Genomic DNA, 14,148 nt, shown 5'->3' on the forward strand with positions numbered 1-14,148 from the left:
TCAAGCCAGTCTCCCTCCTTCGACCCTCGTCACCTCTCTGCGCCAGTCCCCATCCCTATTTCTTTATTACCAAAACTCGGACTCCCTGCTCCAGCCCAGGCTCCCATCTCTCCTGACTGGTCCAGGTGTTCTTTTTTCTGCACAAGTTTGCTGCCCACGTGACCCAGCAGCTTCCCCTCTCTTTGAGTCTGTTCTTTCCCACCGGGGCCCTTGAACCTCACGGAGCAAGTGGGCCAGTTTTTAAGTCCCTCAAATCTTAAAGACTTCTCCCACCAAGCGAGATGGTACCTGCTGCTCTCCCCCGGGCTAGTCTAAACACCCATCTGAAGAAAAAGACATTTATTGCCTAGACAATCGGAGATAAGGAAAGATCGTCTGTCTGCCCAAATGGCTTGGGCTGGGCCTGAGTTGTGGCGTTGTCAGAGTGATTTTAGCACAGACCCTGCTAGACAGTAGGCTCTTACAAGCTCTAGATAAGGCCCTGGTCTTTATAAGGCTCGAGGAGTGGAAGGGAGGCGGGGAGTTGCATGAGAGTTGCCACTGTAGATAAGGAGTATATATATTTTGTTTAACCAGACCTGTCCTCCGGCTAGAAACTCCAATGAAGGAGCATCCATCAATTCCTTTTCTGATTTACACGAATCCCTGATTCCCCCGATAAGGAAAAGTGTAAGTCAACACGGCTCTGTTGTAATTGGGTGTTACCTGCCCAGATACCAGACTTTTTATCTCCAGATTCTTTTGCAGGCTCCCTTCAGCTTTATCTGCCTTGTAGGTGCGACCAAATTATCGTGTGTGTGTGTGTGTGTGTGTGTGTGTGTGTGTGTGTGTGTGTGTGTGTTCCCAGGGGCCCATTCATGAATATGCCCCAAAGAAATGCCCCGGAGAAATAGTGACTTGGAATCCAAAGAGGAAAAAGAGGGAGGTGGCAGGAAGATGATGGATTTTTTTAATACTCATACATAAGCCTCCCCGTATTGTCTGCTCTGCGGAGATCTCTGTAATCCATCACCCGTAACCCGGGGAAGCCAAAACCCAGGGCTGCCCTGATAAGAGACCGCCGCTGTGGTAAATCACCCCACACCTCTGGACTCAGTTTCTCCATCTATGAAAGGGAAAATTGTATCTACCACCACGTATCTGTCATGATAAATGAGCTGCATTACGCCAAGTGATCTTAAAACAGGAAGACTGGTGGATTAAATAAAGATTTACAAAGAATTATGTCCAAATGATCATTATGTATGATGTGCTTTGTGACGGGGAGGGATGATGCCTGGAAGGGGCCCCAGAGAGAACCTGCTTCCAGCGTCTCCATTTCCAGATGGAAAAAAAAGGGGGACACCCCCCCCCTTTCCTCAGCTGGTCAGGTCAGTCGCCCAGGGAAGACAAGTTTGCACCACAAGTCACTGGTAGCTCAAAGTCCACCCTTCTACCCTGAAGAGTGACACTTGGAATTTTTAGCAACACAGAGAAGTAGCTGTGATAAAATGTTAAGGAACCCAGCAGAACACAAAATGGTGCACATCCAAGGCAGCACCTCTGTGGGGTGCGGCCCGGGAGACGCGGCGTTTCCAGATGAATGAAAGTAGTTGCGTTTGGAAGTGGGTTTTAGTTTAAAATTTATTCTGTCATGCTATTGCTTTGTTACTGGTCTCAACAAATTGTGACACTTTCTTTGCAAAAGTTTTTTTTATATACAGAAGTGTAAAAGAGCCCCCAGCCCTGACCCCCCAATCTCCTAATGCCATCATTCTCCCCGGGGAACTAGCTTTAAACCAGCAGTGTCTTTCCAGACCTTTCTGAGATACAAACCTGACCCTAAATGTTTGTACTGCTGTCTTTTTTTTTTTTTTTTTCCATTGAAAAGGTGCCTCTCAGGTCTCACTACTCCACAACCAGGAACAACCTGTCCTGGGGAAACAGTGGGGTTGGGGTGGGGTGGGCTGCACTCCCCACCCACAGACCAGGAAAAATGTGACTGTGGGGCCAGGCGAGGACAGTTCATTCACCTTCTTAAGGGGAGACTTTACTCCCAGAAAAACACTGACTCAGCCTGGCTCCTCCTGGCTCGGCTCCTTCCCCTTCCATCCCCAAAGCACCCAAGTGTGTTGGCCTGTGGACTCAGCCATCACCACCATCACCACCACCGCCACCAGCGCCATCACCACCGGCTGAGTCAGAGGCCAGCTTGAGGGAGGAAAGGGCTGAGACATCAGTGAATCAGTGTGCGTGAGTGACGAGAAAAACAAATCATAAAACAAGAACAGTGGGGACAGCAGGTGGGGCAGGCAGCACTCTGTCCAGCATATTATACACAGGTGGACAATATTCCTGGGAAATCCACCATCTTTCAGAATCCAGTTCAAACAGCATCTTCATGAAATATTTGCTTATCCTCAACTCTGGGGGCTTATAACATGCCAATCCAAACCTTGAAACAGGGTGTTTTCATAATGTGGTGCCCCCAAGGATAAGGACCCCCTAATCCCACGCCACCCCCACCCACAAACACCCCCATCCGTTGACCCCAAAACACTTGGTGCAGATTGTCCATATTTAGAGGTGCCACATTTAGCAAATGAAAACACAGGGTATCCAGTTAAATCTGAATTTCAGATAAACAACAAATCAGGTTTTAGTCTGAGTATATCCAGATATTGCACGGGACATACTTGGACTAAAATATGCTTGTTGTTTACCTGAAATTTAGATTTAACTGGGTATCCTGATTTTTTTCTGGTGCTATACTCTCCACTGTCCACATTAGTTGATAATTTTATCTGATAATTTTATTTGCCAACTCAGAGATGGAAGCTTCCTCAGGAATACTTGCTACAAATAACAAACAATCATTTTTGAAACTGCCAAAAATTCATTATAATCTTGACACTACCCACTTCTCCCAAAGCATCCAGTAAATTCTTGTCAAAATGTACATGCTCAAAATAATCACCAGATGTGTCATCGCCAAAAACAACCAGTGGAGAATTAACTGCATCCCCTTCCAGGTATTTTCCAACACAGGTAGATGACACAGGTAGGCAGATACATAGATCCACGTATCTATACATGTGTAGACAGAGGAAAAAGAGATACGTAGATATATAACTGATCTCTTTCTGCATCCTCTATATTCACTACACCTCACCAAAGTGAGCCTTTCAAAATATCTACCTGATCATGTAATTCTTCTGATTCAAACTCTTCAAAGAGTTCCTTTTTTTTTTTTCTCTCTAGAGATAAAACCCAGAATCCTTGCCAAGCCTATCTCTCCAGGCTCATCTTGATCCAACCCCTCCCCACCTTACTATGCTCTCCAGCCACACTGACCATCTTTCATCTTTCTTAATCCAATGAGCAAAAATGGTATCTCATTCATGTTTTAATGTGCATGTATATAAATTATTAGCGAAGCTTAACTTTCTTCACATGGAAACTGGTAATTTTTATTTTTTGTGTGTGAAATGTCTTTCATATCTTTCACCTAATTTTCTGTTGAAGCTTTTTCTTGCTCTTATTGATTTGTAAGAGCTTTATCTATATTAAAAATGTTGACCCAAGGTGGGAGGGTGTAACTCAGTGGTAGAGCACATGCTTAGCATGGAGGAGGTCCTGCGTTCAAGCCCCAGTATGCCCTCTAAAAATAAGTAAACCTAATTATTTCCCCCTTGCCAAAATAAAATAATTAAATAATACAATAATAAATAAAAAATTCTTTTTAATGTTGACCCTTTTCCGACAGGTAAGTTGAAAATAACTTCTTCCTATGTCTCATAGGAATATTCTGCCACACAGAGTTTTTAATTTTTATGTATTTAAACCTATAAATACTTTCCTTTATAGTTTCTACCTTTGATGTCATGTGTAATATGGACTTTCTTACCCTGAGAGTATATAAATGTTCAGTACATTTTTTTCTACAATTTTTGTGGTTTTATTTTTTTAATTTTTTAATTATACATTTGATCCAACTAAAATTTATTTATGTGTACAGTATGCAATAACTGTTGTCATTATACTTTGTTTACAAATGTTCAAACACAGGGTGGACACACAGAGTCAATCAGAGCCTGGCCCTGAGGCCTCTTGTCTTCATACTGTCCTCACCTCTGCTCACGCTGCAGGGATGTCAGGTAATCCTACAGTCAGTGAGCTCTTCTGAAGACTCAGGCCCAAATAAAGTGCCCATCCCGATCAGTAGTTAGTCACCTGGGGGCCTCCTGGTCCAAAAGTAATGTCACCACAATGGGGGAGCCATCTGCCAAGCAGGGCACAGCCATGAGCTCCTGGGCCTGGAGGGTTCCTGGCCAGCCAGCCAACACTTAATAGGTAGCTGTCCACGGATCTCCCGCCAGGACACAGGTAGGCACAGGTAGCGAGAATAGGGTCACTGGGCTGAATGCAAGTTTCCTTGTCCACCCACAGCTGATAATATGAATAACACTTATTTATTTGCTTATGTGCCAGGCAGCACATTGATTTCCATCTCATCCAACCTCCACGGGAACCCCATGAGATAAGAATTATCATTACACCCATTTTACAGATTTGAAAACTGAGGCCAAAAGAGTCACATTAATTTTGCTCGCACAGGAGTAAGACATGCAATTTTTGGAGGCAGTCTCTTGGTCATACGTTCCATGTCGAAAATCCCAGAGACAGGACAGTCTTCAGCAGCATGTCAGAATTTCTGAGTTATCGGGTGAAGGGGGAGGGGCTGGTGGTGAGAAAGACCCTCACTTTCTACCTTCCACAGTTCTTTTAATTTTAGCTGTGAATATGCAACACTTTGATAATAAAAACTAATAAAAATTGTGTGTGTGTCTGTGTGTGTGTGTGTGTGTGTGTGTATCTGAAGACAGGACGGCAGACTTGAAGCGGGTGTTCCTCTGAAAGTCTCCCCAGCCCTCCCCTGGGGCGGGCTCTGAGAGGTTTTCAGAGAGTTCTGGCCGGTTTTGTCAGTAGTTACATCATCTTCATCATCTCTGGGGTTTACCCTCTCACTGAATAGGACAAAGACGGGAGTGTACCTGAAAAAGCCCTTTGCGGGGCCAGCCCACTAAGGAGCAGCTGGCAGATGGCTTCCCTACCTCTCCCCTCACCTGGTTCCTGGGCTCCTCTCAGCGACCCCCGACCCCTGCCCAGTGAGTGCCCAAGGGCTCCCAGCCCTCCCAGGACAGGCTGGAGCTGGCCTGGGCTGGATCAACTCAGCCCCAAGCTAGGCCTCAGGATGATGGAGTTTCAGGTTCCCCAAAATATGCAGAACGTCTGGAAAGTTTGAAACCACAGGGGACAAAAATGGGCTTCCCTCCACCTCACAAAACAGTTCAAAAATACAGAGAGAAACAAAAATATATGAAGTTTCCTGAATGCTCCCATGGTCATTTTTCCTTCTTAAATTTCTGCACACAAACATGTGCCATCCACAACTTATACTGTCCTTGACACTGCTGGCCCCTGACTTGTGGTCACGTGGAGAAGACGAAGACAGGAAGATGGAGCTGAAGTTCAGAGCTTCTGCCTGGAGAGAGCCCCAGCTGGAGTTCCTGCGTGTTTCTGCCCCAGCTCTTTGCGCCTTCAGGGGAGGGAGACCTTCTCTCTGCATTTCAGATCAGAACTCCACCAAGGGGTGGAAAAAACGGGGTGGCAGCTCCTCCAAAAATAAAACACAGACTGGCCTGCGTGATCCAGGATTTCTGCATCTGGGGATGTACCCCCGAGAGAGCTGAAAGCAGGAAGAAGAGATGTTTGCCCACCTGAGTTCACAGCAGCGTCACTCGCAGCAGCCAGGATGGCCACCCACGGAGGATGGGTACACAAGTGTGAGTTAACATGCGATGGAATACTACTCAGTCGCCAAAAGGAAGGCTACGCCATGGAGGAGCCACGAAGACCCTGTGCCAAGTGAAATAAGCCAGGCACAAAGGGACAAATACCGCAGATTCCACTTTTATGTGGTGCTCCTAATCGTCAAGTTCACAGAGACAGGAAGTAGCACGTTGGGCGCCGGGGCTGCAGGGAGGACAGAACGGGGAGTTGCTACTTAATGGGGTTGGAGTTTCAGTCCAGGAAGACGACGTTCTGGAGCTGGATGGTGGTGACAGCTGTGCAGCAGTGTGAATACACTTTGTGTCGCTGAACTGAATGCTTAAAAATAAAGAGGGTAAATTTTACGTTATGTATTTTTACCACAATAATGTTTTCAACTCCATGAAGGGAAGCTACCAGGGAGCAGGCAGTCCTCAGGTGGGACTAAGGCCCCTGGAGAAAGCAGGCGTGGCCCGGTTTCCGCATGTACCGCTCGTTCTCTGACTCAACCCACGCCTTAGGAATTTTAATGATCTGACACCACAGGGAGTTTTACACTAAAATCTTCCTGTGGCATAGTTTCTACAAGTTATTTGGCAGGGGAAGAGTGTAAAGACAGATAACCATAACAGGCACCTTATTTATCACTTCCAAAAATATTCATAACTAAAAATTCTCAGAAGGAAAAAATACTCATTTTCCCGTTTCTCCTAGGCTTTCATCTATCTAGTACCTTTTCTGGTACACATTTACTCTCGGATTTCTGGCGATTCATTTACCTTTTCTGTTTTGGGTTCCTGGCCTAGTTTTGGAAATAAGTAACAATGTGTGCATTCTTTCCTTTCCTTGCAAAGACTGTTGGAAGAATCTGGAAACTGGGAAGAGGGAAATATGTTCAAATATAAAGGCATTGTGTTTACTCTTATGATGATTAAGAACTGCCTTTGGGAGATACTGACTGCGCGGGTGAGACTTACCCTATACGATGCCAAGCGTGACAGGAGAGAATCCCGCAGCGGGCCGATCAAGAGCAATCCAGGCCACTTGGGTCCTCAAATCACGCCACACCCGCTGCCTCCTGTTTCTTTTGGGGTGCCTGGCACAGCCCCACAATCCTGGGTCATTTGGGGGGCATGGAAGTGTAGTGGGCAGTAGAGCTGAGTGTCCATGCAATGCAAAGTGCTGAGCTCCCCAACACCAGGAGCATTCAAGCAGCACACGGATAACCACCTCACAGGGAACTCCTGCTTCGGGCAGGAGACAGGTATTCTGGGGTCTCTCCCAGCTCTAAAACTCCATTGACTTCTTTCTTTTTATTGAAGTAGAGTTGATTTGCTATGTTGTGTTAGTTTCAGGTCTACAGCCATCAATTTCTTTATTACTGGATTGGGAATCAACTGATTGGCTCCATCCCCTTCCTTGTTGTGTGACTGGACTCTCTGAGCTCAATTTTCTCAATTATCTCTTATTAATCTACCTCCCTGCTCCTGTCCCGAGGAGCCTGGGAAACACTACGTGAGCAAGTGCTTTGCAAACCTGAGATACTAGGAAGAATAGTATTGCTGGTATTATTATTCCCACCCTCAGGGGATGACTGCAGGGCCCTAGCAGATACTGCACAGCAGCCTCCCCTCTCGTCAAAAGGGCAGGACCAGTGTCTGAGAGCGACTTGGGGTGAAGAAGCCACACTCTGTGAAGTCAGCATTTTTTCCCACAAATGTGACTCCTTAAGTTTCTTTCCTGTTGATCTCAGGTCCTTCCAAGTGACCTTTCAGAAGCATCTCTGGAAACTTGTGAACACTGACTTTTTTTTTTTAATGTCCAACCAGGGCTTCACTCCCCAGCAGTGTTTCCTTTCCCTTGTACACATACCAAAAAAAAAAGTCTTGCTGAATTAATGAACCACTTCTCTTATCTATTTTTCCTGTTATCTAATTCCGAGGGGAAAGCTGGGAGCTCTGAGGGAGCTGGGAGACAGCTCACAACGCCTCCCTCCGCCTGGAGTCCCTGGGACTGAGCCGTCCCTGAGAGTCCGCCTCCCTCCAGGTTGCGAGGAGCTGCAGGGACCTGGCTCGGGTGAGTCCCCTCCTGGCATTCCTGGTGACCCCTCCATCAGGGCAGGAGGGAGATGCACTGAGGGAGCTGGGGAGACCGGCAGGAGGGCCAGGAGCTGGGGGGCTGGAGGTGGAGGGGAGGGCAGCGCGCTGAACACCAAACGGTGGGGAGGGGAGAAGGGCCCTGGGGGGAGAAAGGGAAGGGAAAGGACCAGCCAGTGTGGACTCAGGGTGTGCAGAGGATCTGTGCCCTGGGGGACCGGAAGAAGGATGAGATTCTTTGCAGGCCAAGCCACCGAGGCAGGCCCTCCTCCACTTTCTCTCTCTGGTTCATGCTCTCTGTTTCTCTTTCTTACAATCGGGTGACACTGTAGTTTCTCTGTTTCCTGGTTCAGCTTCCCACTCAAACCGGTCCAGTCGGAAATGGATGCGGATGGGCAGTCTCTCAAAACAAACAAGCAGACAAATAATATCCATCCCACGAAAAAATCAAATGGTTTGACCAGGTGCCCCGGGCCCTCTTGCCTTTCCTGGCTCACAACACACCCAGGTCGCCTGGCTTTCCCCTGGGGTCCCTGCTGCGGATGCTCTGTCTTGGGAACACTCCCTGGTATGCTTTCGGGGGCAGAAAAATCTCACTGGCGTTTTTTTTTTTTTTTTTTTTTTTTTTTGGTTGGCTTCATTGGTGAGTTAGTGACTAGGCCTGACAGCCCCCAGGATCTGCTACTTTTCTCTGCCTATTCACAGGCCAAGGGTCAGCCAGGCTTGGTGTTGGGTTGGATTTTTCGTTAATTCTGGAGCCAAACACGTGATGGGAAGGGAGGGGGAGGCGGGTCTTGCAGGTGTACCGCAGCAACGGCGGCTCTCTTCCCCAGCCCACGTCGCGCTGTGAAGAGCTTGGTTGCATGTAATTTTGCAAACAGTTCAGAAGTACCTCTGCTCCCGATAAATCCACAGCTTGGGCAAATGAACTTTGAATCTTCTTTGTAGCTGAAAAAAGGGCTGAGTCCAAAAGAAAAGGAGATACAAAGGGAAAGAAAGAGGGGCAGCTTTGAGAGACTGTGGGAAGAGACCGAGGCGGCCCCGAGTTCAGAGTGAAGCAATACTTAACCAAGAAGGCTCTGGGAGGGTTTGAAACCCAGTACGTTGTCTGAGCTTTCTCCTCGCGCAAAGGTTGAAACCAGACAATGGCGTATTGTAACTCTGTAGCCTTAGGAGAACTAAGCAAGTGCTCATCTGGAATTGGGTAGGATTTAGTGCAAGTTCTCTTGGTGTCTGAGACTTACTACAAATATTAGCTGTGCAGAGCAGAGGATGGAAACTTGTTCCTTCGGGTCTGTTTCCCTCTCGCCGGCTTCCTGTGGGGTGATTCAAAAGATGTCTCAAAACTCACCCTCATCTGCCTTACTTATCCGTCCCCTCCCCATTCCCCCCACCCCCAGGGCTTATATTTTCATTCCTCCGCGTGTTCTTCAAAGTTGAGGGAATCTGAGAGGTCTTTAGCTGGGCAACATCAGGGAAGTACCTCTCAGAACTGAAGGAAGACCTTACTGTGAAAGACGACTAGAATCTCATGATTTATCATCACAAAATTGGTTTGGTTTTTTTTTTAGTAGTAGCAATGTGTTGTGTTTTGTTTGTTTGTTTGTTTGTTTCTGTTAGTCTTACTTGAATAAATCAGCCTAGAGTAAAAGGCTATTTCAAAGTTTCATTTTATGAACACTTTTTTTTTACAGTACTCATTAGAGTTTATTTTTAGGCAAATAGACATTTCCTCTTTCTTCTAAAAAATTTGTCTCTGAAAATGATTTTGCACTTGCGAACTCAATTGGCAGGAGGGGGGAATCTCAGACAGTTTTGTGTGGTTGGTACTGAGGAAATATTAGTAAGTTGCTCTTTATCCGTGTTCTATTTCTCAAGCCCAATAAAATATCCATTTCAAATGACTTTCTAATGCCTTGTTATATTTGCCAAGTGATTTATGGGACGGAAAATTATAGTTCAGCATGTGTAAGTCCAGAGATGTTTTAGGGCTGGGGACAGCAGAGAGGAGGGGGTTTAGGGCTGGGGCAGACCGAAGAAATTCAAGCTATCAATCTCCAGCTGTCTAAATACAGCGCCAAGTTGGGAGTGGAGACAATTATCCGAATAATTCGGGGGCGGGGTGGGGGGAGACACTTTCACCTGAATCATCTAGATAAAGGGGCGACACGGGAAAATGTCCGTGGCCCAGAAGGCCCTATCTAGGCTTCCTCCACGATCACGCGAATTTGGCAGATTTTTCTCTAGGTTCTAGGAGCAGAGTTGGGGATGGGAAAGGAAAGAGAGGTTTCTAGAAAAGCTTAAAGGGAGCTCCCGCCGCGCCACCGGGAGAGGGGGGCCTGCGCCGCGGGACGCCCCCCGCGGGGCCTGATAAAGCCCCGAAGCCGATCTAAGGTCAATAAACCAGGCGGCGTCAGGCTCCGGCGGAGGGTCGGAAAGGACAGGGGCGGGAGGGGAAGAGAGCGATCTTAAGGCTGTCGGCAAAAGGAAAAGGAACGGAGGGCCGAGGAGGTCCCAGCCCGGGCGCCGGCGGCGGGGACGCGGGGCCGAGCCTGGGCCCCGGGGCGGGGCGCGCATCCCGCGGGAGGGAGCGGAGCGGAGCGGGCGGGCTGGGTGGGGTCCCCGCGGCGAGGCCCGAGGGAGTGACGGCGACCTTGACAGTGTCCTGGTCCGGGGCGAACGAACAGTCCTAACTCCACCGAGAGTTTGAAGAAGAGAACGAAAAGTTATTTTAAAAAAAATTAAGGAACGGTGGAGGGGGGAGATGGAGACTCTCAAATGATAAGAACATTCAATAAAACTTCTGGGATCCCTCAAACAGCCAGACAATTGTCCCCAAATAAGAAAAACTAAGAAAGGGATGACAGTATTAATCATTAGCAATCATTTTAAATCCCTTTTGTATGGCGCTTAAAAGTTTACAAATTCCTTTTACATAGAGGTCTTGTTCCTCCCACTCCTCGCCTGGCGAGAAGAAAAGACTGGGAGAAGTTACGCTGCCCAAAGTTGCAGCACGTCTCCGGGGTCCCCCGCAAAGGGGCTCGAGTCCGCTGATAAATGACTCCTCACCAGAGACAGCTTCCCAGGAGAGAACCCGGGTGAGAAGTAAGCAGCCCCGCAGAAAACCGGTGCACTGAAGCCTGGAGGAGCGCTTTGGGGCTGTTTAGCATCCCGAGTCGGGTCCTTCCAGCTGAGCAGTCTAGTGCAAAGCTCGAGCGTGGGTGGGGGACCAGGTGGTGGTGGGAAGGGGGCTCCTCAAAGGATCGCTGCTGGCGCACACGACACCGTGTGCGGATCTTTGCAAATATACACCATTGCCCTGGAGTTCTTTCCACTCTCCCTCGCCCTGCCCCCGAGGCCGCCAAGCTCCCTCTTATTTCTATTCCTGGCGGGGCCGACGCTGGATGGGTTTGAATGCATTTCAACTACTATGGCGCCACGTAGGCCAGGTCACCTCGGATGGGAGTCGCGCCCGAGTCTCCAGGTTTGCGTCCCCGGCCCCAGGATCCCGGCGCAAACCAACGTCCTGAGCGCGGGGCTGATGGGGAGGGAAGCCTAGGCCGCAGACAGCGAGGTCTGGGCGCGGTCAGTCGTGCCACCTCGGGCCTGGGCCTGGCGCTGATCAGAACGCGACTCGGATCGCTCTCTGCGCGGAAGACCCCTTTGGGGAGCTCAGAGCCCATGGGATGATGGACGCACTGATGGCAAGGTGGGGCAGGGTTGAAGGGAGTAAAAGGTGGGCTCTGCGTGCCCCTCTCCGTGTGCAGAGCACTGGCGGCCCCCGGACCCACTGGCCCTGACCGCCCCACCCCCCATGGTCTGGGCAGCGGGGAGTGTAGTGAAGCCCTGTGCCCTGGGATCTGCGCGACGTGAAGTCCCTAAACAAGACAAGAATCACAGTGGAGTTTCATCAAAACAGTTATTCTTACACATACACACTCACACTCACACCATCCCAGTTAGGCTGTTCTGCATCTCAGTATCCCCGTGCGGAGAGCCCCTTCCCGCAGAGTCGAGGTCGCAGCGAACCTTCGCAGACTCCAATCCGAAAGGCGTGGGATCAGTCCTTTCCTGGACCAAGTTTAGAGGGTCATCGAGGGGATGAGTGGCACTCCGGGCTTGCAGCCTTAGTGGCCACGGACACCGGATTCAGGGAGTCTCCCTTAGCGTGGCTCCAAGAGGCTTAGTGTTTGAGGCTCGTCCACCCGCGCACAGGTTGGAGGTAGAGATTTCGCGCAGCTTCTGGGCTTGGGGATTATAAAGGAGCATGGATTCCCAGGCCTCAGCACGCTGAGGCTCTGGGGCAGGGGACTGTCTTTTAATCACTTCTCGGACCCCAAACTCGACTGTTCCCCAGCAAGCCTCCTCCTTGTCTTGGAAAAGCTCCTCGCAGACCCTTCCAAGACCACACGTCGCTAAGCGCGGGTGTAGTAGCTTCAATCCCCGCGCAGATGCCAGCACCAGGGGGCCGATGTCCAGGTGCCCGCGTGGCGTTGGCAGGGGTCTGGCGTTGGGGGGTGGGGTGGGGGATTGGAATGGCTGCGGCTTTTTCTTTAGGTATTGAAAGGTGTTTTCTTCCTCATCCACCTCCACTAGCCGTTCTTAATGGATTTTCTTTATTCCTTTGGTAGCGTCTTCTTAACTAACATGCTACCCCTTTAAATTTTCCTCTGCGTCTGGCTTGCTCTTTACTCATCCCAACCCAGGACCCTTACCCCTCATAATAAATTGGTTTTTATTAACTTGGTTTTACAGTTTACACTCAAAAGTTATCTGAGGATGTGTTGTTGGATGAATCAGAAACCTTCCTGTTGGCGAATTATTTTAATCTCTGAATGTTAAACTGCACGGTAACTGTTTTGCCTGCCCTTAAGGAATTTCTTAAATTTCCGCCTCTGAATAAACAGCATCTGACAAAATTATTTTCCAGCTGCTACATGGGTGTCTAACAAGATTGATTCACTCAAAATCATGATGCAGGGTTATTGTTTTTTTTTTTTTTTTATGTTGTGGAAGCATTTAATACTGAGCCAGATGATTTGTCCTGCCACACCATTTATTATGGCTTTCCACTAACTCCTCAGATTCAGCCGGAAATTGACATGGTATAAATAGATAACTTTCAGTTGTTCGTCAGCTAAGATTTTATTTGCTTTCTGTTATATCAGACTAGTTCTCATGTAATGATGATAGAACAATCAGTCTCTCCTTGCAGAGAAATCATTATTTTGAGCATTTATTATTTCTTTTCTGTGGAACTTGTTGTTAGAGCATACATGGAAATTTTGTTTCCTATAATACTGCTTTCGGAAAATGAATGGAGAAAAAAATTAGCTCATAAGGAAAATAAAATTTGTTAATATTTCTTTCTTTGAGAAACTTTTAAAAAGAAACTTTTCTTTAAGGAACAAGATCATTCATTTTGCAGTATATACAAATATCGAATCATTATATTGTATACCTGAAACGAATGTTATGTCAATTATTCCTCAATTGAAAAAAATAATCTTTTTTAAAACGAGAGAAACAAAATTAGTAACAGATAAAAAAAATTCGACCATGGGAAATTCAGAACGGAGTTCAGAAAGTTAACTATGTCCCTCTGCAATGATTCAGGAAAAACAAAAATCAGGAATGGTTCTACCCTACTGGTCAGATGTAGTAGTCCCTGTTTATGCAAAAGCATCTCTCTGGTATTAATGGGGGTGGGGGTGGGGGCGGCTGTTCAAAGTGTTCCTGGCTCCTGAAAAGTTGACAAGCAGATGCTATGAGTCCTAGAACTACTCCCTAAAATTCAGCAGATAGTAGCTACCGACCACATCAGATACCTTAAATGCTATAGGAGAAGGGGCAGGATTTAGGGTTCAGGGCAAGTCCTGTGATGAGGTGCTAAGAGGAAACAGCCTGGGCGCCCCAGGATTTGTCAGCTCTCCCGAGCCCTCTAGGGCTGCCCAGGCTTGGCGTGAGGCTGCCTCAAAGCTCTCAGCGTGGTGGCCGCTCGGGTTTGCTCCAGCTGCGATAACGGAGGGGCTCACTATCTAATCTGGACAGCAGCATGAACAATCCATTAGACCTCGGCATTTATCCGGGGAGGGGGAGGAGGGAGGGACGGGGGCTGGCGTGCCCCACCCGGGCCCGGGAGGCGCTGAGCGGGCCTGTAGGCGGGGGTGGGGTGGGGGTGGGGGACTAATGAAACAGAGTTTTGTGTAGAATCACACTTACCACTGCGTGGTATGCTTAC

General features: G+C 48.2%; 1 protein-coding gene across 1 annotated transcript in view; it reads left to right on the top strand.

The window, feature by feature from the left end:
- Window positions 1–7,837: 7,837 nt before the first annotated feature.
- GATA4 (GATA binding protein 4) overlaps window positions 7,838–14,148 on the top strand; it is a 73,120-nt gene continuing 66,809 nt past the window's right edge. The window contains exon 1 of the mRNA XM_031442117.2: window positions 7,838–7,887. The gene's annotated coding sequence lies outside the window, so the exon portion shown is untranslated. The remainder of the gene's footprint in view (window positions 7,888–14,148) is intronic.

Source organism: Camelus dromedarius, chromosome 36 (assembly GCF_036321535.1).
Source record: "Camelus dromedarius isolate mCamDro1 chromosome 36, mCamDro1.pat, whole genome shotgun sequence".
NCBI classification, from domain to species: Eukaryota; Metazoa; Chordata; class Mammalia; order Artiodactyla; family Camelidae; genus Camelus; species Camelus dromedarius.